The sequence below is a fragment of the Entelurus aequoreus genome, linkage group LG05 (assembly GCF_033978785.1).
Source record: "Entelurus aequoreus isolate RoL-2023_Sb linkage group LG05, RoL_Eaeq_v1.1, whole genome shotgun sequence".
Lineage (NCBI taxonomy): Eukaryota > Metazoa > Chordata > Actinopteri > Syngnathiformes > Syngnathidae > Entelurus > Entelurus aequoreus.
The window spans coordinates 1,162,740-1,171,027 of NC_084735.1; positions in this window are offsets into that span (position 1 = coordinate 1,162,740).

The following is an 8,288-nucleotide window of genomic DNA, read 5'->3' on the forward strand; positions in this document are numbered from 1 at the left end:
AAAAAAGTTGTAATTTTACAGGAAAAATGTTGTAGTTTTACAAGGAAAAAAGTTGTCATTTTACAGGAAAAAGTAACAATTTATTGAGAAAAACAAATTGACTTTAACAAACACTCATTTGCACAACCCTTTTGTGCGAATGAGTGTGAATGGGGGAGGGAGGTTTTGTGGGTTGGTGCACTAATTGTAAGTGGGTTAACTATGTGGATTTAATCAAAAAAATAAAAAATAATTTTTAAAATTTTTTTTATTTTTGTATTTCTTACCAATTGCAGCCCGGTGGTTGGGCACCACTGCGTTAAGAGAAATCACATGAGTACAACAGGAAGACACTTTTTTGCAATATAGTAGGAGCAGGAAAAACTGTAAGGGGGAGCACGAAAGACCGAGTAGGACATTGCGCAACAGGATTATGTGACAGCTCTCAGTGCATCACATGAACGGCACCCATCACTACCATTACATGGTCATCTATTCTTATCATAACGTCGCAACAACAACAACAACAACAACAACAACAACAACAACAACAACGTTTCTACTCGTATTTCTCTGTTTTCCAAGTCAAACGACTTCCACTTTTATGTGCTGATGCGGCTTTTATCTGTCAGGGACTTTGGACTCCAGCATGAACTGCAACCCCTGCTTCTACAGCAGCGAGGTAACGAGCTCCCTGGTTTAGCATGAATTACCCGGCCGTGAGGGCCGACGTTTGAAGCACTGGGATATATTTCACTGTGATGCCACGGATTGGCGCCCATGCAGTTGTCGCCTGGAGAGACACACAAAAAAACAAACCCCAAATCCTCTGACTGAAAAGTGAGCGTAGGGATGGAAAAGGAGGACTGCGGGGGTAAATATAGACGCACGGCTGCTTGTTGTACACAAAGTGCGCTCGTTTGTTATTATTTGGCAGCTGCGCCCTTTCGGGGAAGGACGTGACTAAGCAATGATGTCCACATGAGTTTGTTATTATTTGGCAGCTGGGCGTGACTAAGCAATGATGTCCACATGAGTTGTAGATCTAATGCACTTCATGCTTTGTGCTGCAGCATTACTGGTGATTACAGACGGGGATTTTCACCCTTTTTCTATGTTAATGAGCTCTTTTCATCCATTGTGTGCGGCCGCCATATTCTGCACCCTGATTGGACCCTCACAAGGGAAGCTTCATCTTTTCTTACTTGCATTTCATTGATGCACGCCTTATTGTTGTTGTTTTTTTAAAACCTGTTCCTTCAACTTTCACACGGATGCTTTTTGTGGGCCAGAAGCCCTGCAGAAATGTACTTCTTGAGTCACCAATCTCTATTTATAGTGCTTCTTGAGTCATATATCTCTATTTATAGTGCTTCTTGAGTCATATATCTCTATTTATAGTGCAGTGCCAAGAGCAGACTTCCATCTATGTTACCTAACATTTTGTGTGGCCCTAACACCATTTTGGTCTTTGATCATACAAAACCCAAAAGCAGTGAAGTTGTCACGTTGTGTAAACGCTACAAACCCCGTTTCCATATGAGTTGGGAAATGGTGTTAGATGTAAATATAAACGGAATACAATGATTTGCAAATCCTTTTCAAGCCATATTCAGTTGAATATGCTACAAAGACAACATATTTCATGTTCAAACTCATAAACATTTTTATTTTTGCAAATAATCATGAACTTTATAATTTGATGGCAGCAACACGTGACAAAGAAGTTGGGAAAGGTGGCAATAAATAGTGATAAAGTTGAGGAATGCTCATCAAACACTTATTTGGAACATCCCACAGGTGTGCAGGCTAATTGGGAACAGGTGGGTGCCATGATTGGGTATAAAAGTAGATTCCATGAAATGCTCAGTCATTCACAAACAAGGATGGGGCGAGGGTCACCACTTTGTCAACAAATGCCTGAGCAAATTGTTGAACAGTTTAAGAACAACCTTTCTCAAGCAGCTATTGCAAGGAATTGAGGGATTTCACCATCTACGCTCCGTAATATCATCAAAGAGAATGTGGAGAAATCACTGCAGGTAAGCAGCTAAGCCCGTGACCTTCCATCCCTCAGGCTGTACTGCATCAAAAAGCCACATCAGTGTGTAAAGGATATCACCACATGGGCTCAGGAACACCTCAGAAAGCCACTGTCAGTAACTACAGTTGGTCGCTACATCTGTAAGTGCAAGTTAAAACTCTACTATGAAAAGCGAAAACCATTTATCAACAAACCCAGAAACGCCGTCGGCTTGGCTGGGCCTGAGCTCATCTAAGATGGACTGATGCAAAGTGGAAAAGTGTTCTGTGGTCCGACGAGTCCACATTTCAAATTGTTTTTGGAAACTGTGGACGTTGTGTCCTCCGGACCAAAGAGGAAAAGAACCATCCGGATTGTTCTAGGGTGAAAGTGTAAAAGGCAGCATGTGTGATGGTATGGGGGTGTATTAGTGGCCAAGACATGGGTAACTTACACATCTGTGAAGGCACCATTAATGCTGAAAGGTACATACAGCTTTTGGAGCAACATATGTTGCCATCCGAGCAACGTTACCATGGACGCCCCTGCTTATTTCAGCAAGACAATGCCAAGCCAGGTGTTACATCAACGTGGCTTCATAGTAAAAGAGTGCGGGTACTAGACTTAAGTTGCAATAATTTCACCAAAAATAGGGTTTTGACAAAAAGGCGATACAACATAAGAATAAAACAACTTTATATAGACAGATAGACATGAAGTTATATTTTTTGGAATAAAAATATATGACTTATTTAGAGAAAAAAACAAAACATGGGTAAGTTGTAATAATTTCACCTCAAAATTTAGTGCATTACTGTAAATCAGGGGTGTCAAAGTCATTTTAGATGGGGGGCCACACGGAGAAAAATCTACTCCCAAGTGGGCCGGACTGGTAAAATCACGGCACGATAACTTAAAAATAAAGACAACTTCAGGTTGTTTTCTTTGTTTAAAAATAGAACAAGCACAAATGTACAAATCATAATGTTGTTAGGTTTTTATTTTACACATACATGTTGCGGTTAATAATTTATTTGTCATTATCTATATTTTCTGAATAAATGATGTGATAATGTTCATCATTGGTGTTAATGTTCAATCTATCAAGATAAAAATAAGTATATCAAAATCAATCAATCAATCAATCAATCAATCAATGTTTATTTATATAGCCCTAAATCACAAGTGTCTCAAAGGGCTGTACAAGCCACAACGACATCCTCGGTACAGAGCCCACATACGGGCAAGGAAAAACTCACCCCAGTGGGACGTCGGTGAATGACTATGAGAAACCTTGGAGAGGACCGCATATGTGGGTAACCCCCCCCCCTCTAGGGGAGACCGAAAGCAACGGATGTCGAGTGGGTCTGACATAACATTGTGAAAGTCCAGTCCACAGTGGATCCAACACATCAGCGGGAGTCCAGTCCACAGCGGGGCCAACAGGAAACCATCCCGAGCGGAGACGGGTCAGCAGCGCAGAGATGTCCCCAACCGATGCACAGGCTAGTGGTCCACCCGGGGTCCCGGCTCTGGACAGCCAGCACTTCATCCATGGCCACCGGACCTATGCAACTCCCCCTCGCAAGGGACAGGGGAGAAGAGGAGAGAAGAAAAGAAACGGCAGATCAACTGGTCTAAAAAAGGGGGGGTCTATTTAAAGGCTAGATTATACAAACGAGTTTTAAGATGGGACTTAAATGCTTCTACTGAGGTAGCATCTCTAACTGTTACCGGGAGGGCATTCCAGAGTACTGGAGCCCCAATAGAAAACGCTCTATAGCCCGCAGACTTTTTTTTGGCTCTGGGAATCACTAATAAGCCAAATTACAGGATGTTATTTATGTAGTTTGATCACTTTCCTCGACTGATGTACTAATGTGGTTTATTTTGTACATATGTAGCATCATCTACAAAGATACAAATAATTGCTATTGTGACATCTAGTGGACACATTTAGAACAGCAGTTTCTTTCATTCAAACATTTCAGGTACATTTTTATACTTTGCAAACTCATCCCGCGGGCCGGATAAATCCTGTTCGCGGGCCTGATCCGGCCCTCGGGCCGTACGTTTGACACCCCTGCTGTAAGTGGAAAAATAGTACTATCGTTTTTATGATAAATTTAAAAAGGTAGCTATGTTGCCAGTAAATTTACATTAGTTTTTTTACTGTAAACAAAAAAAAATTGCAATTTTATAGTAACATTTTGGCACCTATGTTGCAGTTTGTTTTTTTACCGCAAATCAACAACTGTAGATTTTTCGGTGTATTACTGTAAATGCCAAAACGGCACCACAGTTTATTACAGTAAAAACAATTACAGTTTATTTGCTTAGTTGTTAATGCAACTTATATTTTTGACTTTAAACTTTTTGTACCTTTTTTTCCCCCTCTCTCTTACAATGCCATTCTATTTTTATTTTATTTTATTTTTGGTAGAAGCTGACTCAGGTAGAAACTCACACAAATTCCAATGTACCTGTACAGTCCTGTACTTAGCAATACATCTATATTCTAGTATGTTCTCTTCTTGTCTCTTGGTTATTTAAAAAAACCCACAAACTTACCTACTGTATCATACGTGGGAAATATTGCATATTTTGAGTTTTTTTACCACCAAAATAGGGTTTTGACAAAAAGGGGATACAACATAAGAATAAAACAACTTTATATAGACAGATAGGCTTTAAGTTATATTTTTTGGAATAAAAATATATGACTTATTTAGAGAAAAAAACAAAACATGGGTAAGTTGTAATAATTTCACCTCAAAATTTAGTGCATTATTGTAAATGGAAAAATAGTACTATCGTTTTTATGATAAATTTAAAAAGGTAGCTATGTTGCCAGAAAATTTACATTAGTTTTTTTACTGTAAACAAAAAAATTTTGCAATTTTATAGTAACATTTTGCCACCTATGTTGCAGTTTGTTTTTTACCGCAAATCAACAACTGTAGATTTTTCGGTGTATTACTGTAAATGCCAAAACGGCACCACAGTTTATTACTGTAAAAAAAGTACAGTTTATTTGCTTAGTTCTTAATGCAACTTATATTTTTTACTTTAAACTTTTTGTATCGCTTTTTATTTCCCTTTCTCTTACAATGCCATTCTATTTTTTTTTTTATTATTATTATTATTTTTATTTTTATTTTTTTTTTTGGTAGAAGCTGACTCAGGTAGAAACTCACACAAATTCCAATGTACCTGTACAGTCCTGTACTTAGCAATACACCTATATTCTAGTATGTTCTCCTCTTGTCTCTTGGTTATTTAAAAAAAACACAAACTTACCTACTGTATCATACGTGGGAAATATTGCATAGTTTGTGTTTTTTTACCACCAAAATGGGGTTTTGACAAAAAGGGGATACAACATAAGAATAAAACAACTTTATATAGACAGATAGACATGAAGTTATATTTTTTGGAATAAAAATATATGACTTATTTAGACAAAAAAACAAAACATGGGTAAGTTGTAATAATTTCACCTCAAAATTTAGTGTATTACTGTAAATGGAAAAATATTACTATCGTTTTTATGATAAATTAAAAAAGGTAGCAATGTTGCCAGAAAATTTACATTAGTTTTTTTTTACTGTAAATTTAAAAAAAATGGCAATTTTACAGTAACATTTTGGCACCTATGTTGCAGTTTGTTTTTTTACCGCAAATCAACAACTGTATATTTTTCGGTGTATTACTGTAAATGCCAAAACGGCACCACAGTTTATTACAGTAAAAAAAGTACAGTTTATTTGCTTAGTTCTTAATGCAACTTATATTTTTTACTTTAAACTTTTTGTACCCCTTTTTTTCCCCTCTCTCTTACAATGCATTCTATTTTTATTTTTTATTTGTTTTTGTAGAAGCGGACTCAGGTAGAAACTCACACAAATTCCAATGTACCTGTACAGTTCTGTACTTAGCAATACACCTATATTCTAGTATGTTCTCTTCTTGTCTCTTGGTTATTTAAAAAAAACACAAACTTACCTATTGTATCATACGTGGGAAATATTGCATATTTTGTGTTTTTTTTACCACCAAAATAGGGTTTTGACAAAAAGGGGATACAACATAAGAATAAAACAACTTTATATAGACAGATAGACATGAAGTTATATTTTTTGGAATAAAAATATATGACTTCTACATAACTTAGACCAGAGGTGTTAAAGAGGTTTTCACTGAGGGCCACATCGCAGTTATGTTTGGGCCCAGAGGGCCACTTCTAACAGTGAATACTATTATTACACCATTTTTTAATGCATTTTATTAGTAGATTTTTTTTAAATTAAAATGTAAAAAAAAAAAAAATAGGGTAAGTTGCAATAATTTCACCTCAAAATTTAGTGCATTATTGTAAATGGAAAAATAGTACTATCGTTTTTATGATCAATTAAAAAAGGCAGCTATGTTGCCAGAAAATTTACATTAGTTTTTTTACTGTAAACAAAAAAAAATTGCAATTTTATAGTAACATTTTGGCACCTATGTTGCAGTTTGCTTTTTACCGCAAATCAACAACTGTATATTTTTCGGTGTATTACTGTAAATGCCAAAACGGCACCACAGTTTATTACAGTAAAAAAAGTACAGTTTATTTGCTTAGTTGTTAATGCAACTTATATTTTTTTACTTTAAACTTTTTGTACCCCTTTTTTTCCCCTCTCTCTTACAATGCCTTCTATTTTTTTTTTTTTTTTTTTGTTTTTGTAGAAGCTGACTCAGGTAGAAACGCACACAAATTCCATTGTACCTGTACAGTCCTGTACTTAGCAATACATCTATATTCTAGTATGTTCTCTTCTTGTCTCTTGGTTATTTAAAAAAAACACAAACTTACCTACTGTATCATACGTGGGAAATATTGCATATTTTGTGTTTTTTTTACCACCAAAATAGGGTTTTGACAAAAAGGGGATACAACATAAGAATAAAACAACTTTATATAGACAGATTTTTGGAATAAAAATATATGACTTCTACATAACTTAGACCAGAGGTGTCAAAGAGGTTTTCACTGAGGGCCACATCGCAGTTATGTTTGGCCCCAGAGGGCCGCTTCTAACAGTGAATACTAATATTACACCATTTTTTAATGCATTTTATAGTCGATTTTTTTTTAAATAAAATAAAATAAAAAATAGGGTAAGTTGCAATAATTTCACCTCAAAATGTACTGCATTACTGTAAATGGAAAGATAGTACAATCGTTTTTATGATAAATTTAAAAAAGGCAGCTATGTTGCCAGAAAATTTTCATTAGTTTTTTTACTGTAAATAAAATTTTTTGCAATTTTACAGTAACATTTTGGCACCTGAGCTGCCAGTTTGTTTGTTTTTTACCGCAAATCAACAACTGTAGATTTTTCGGTGTATTACTGTAAATGCCAAAAACGGCACCACAGTTTATTACAGTAAACCCCCCCCCCCTAGAGGGGGGGGGGGGGTTACCCACATATGCGGTCCTCTCCAAGGTTTCTCATAGTCATTCACCGACGTCCCACTGGGGTGAGTTTTTCCTTGCCCGTATGTGGGCTCTGTACCGAGGATGTCGTTGTGGCTTGTACAGCCCTTTGAGACACTTGTGATTTAGGGCTATATAAATAAACATTGATTGATTGATTGATAAAAACATTTACAGTTTATTTGCTTAGTTGTTAATGCAACTTATATTTTTTACTTTAAACTTTTTGTACCCCTTTTTATTTCCCTTTCTCTTACAATGCCATTCATCTCTTTTTTTTTTATTAATATTTTTTTTTTAATTTTTTTGTTTTTTGGTAGAAGCTGACTCAGCTAGAAACTCACACAAATTCCAATGTACCTGTACAGTCCTGTACTTAGCAATACACCTATATTCTAGTATGTTCTCCTCTTGTCTCTTGGTTATTTAGATATAATCTAATTTATTTGTTATTTTTATTTATTTTAATTTTTTTGTTAATGCTCCCATTTTTCTATTGCAATTTTGCATCTGCGCTGTTTTTCGAAAAGAGTAATGCCACATCTGTTCATAAAGTTATAATTATGTATGTGTTTAGGTTTACAATTGTTCAACATTCACTGTCAGAATGCATTAATATTTTTTTAAAAAAAAGGAAAAAATAAAAACAAATGTGAGGCCAGTCCAACACTTTCCACCGTCATTATGTCAGTGCGCCTCACTGTTGTCATTTACGGTAATGTTAGTAGACCGGCAAGACTGCCTGTTTTAAAACGTTACCGCACTTTCAGTGTTTTCTCCTGTAAAAGAATATATATTTAATCA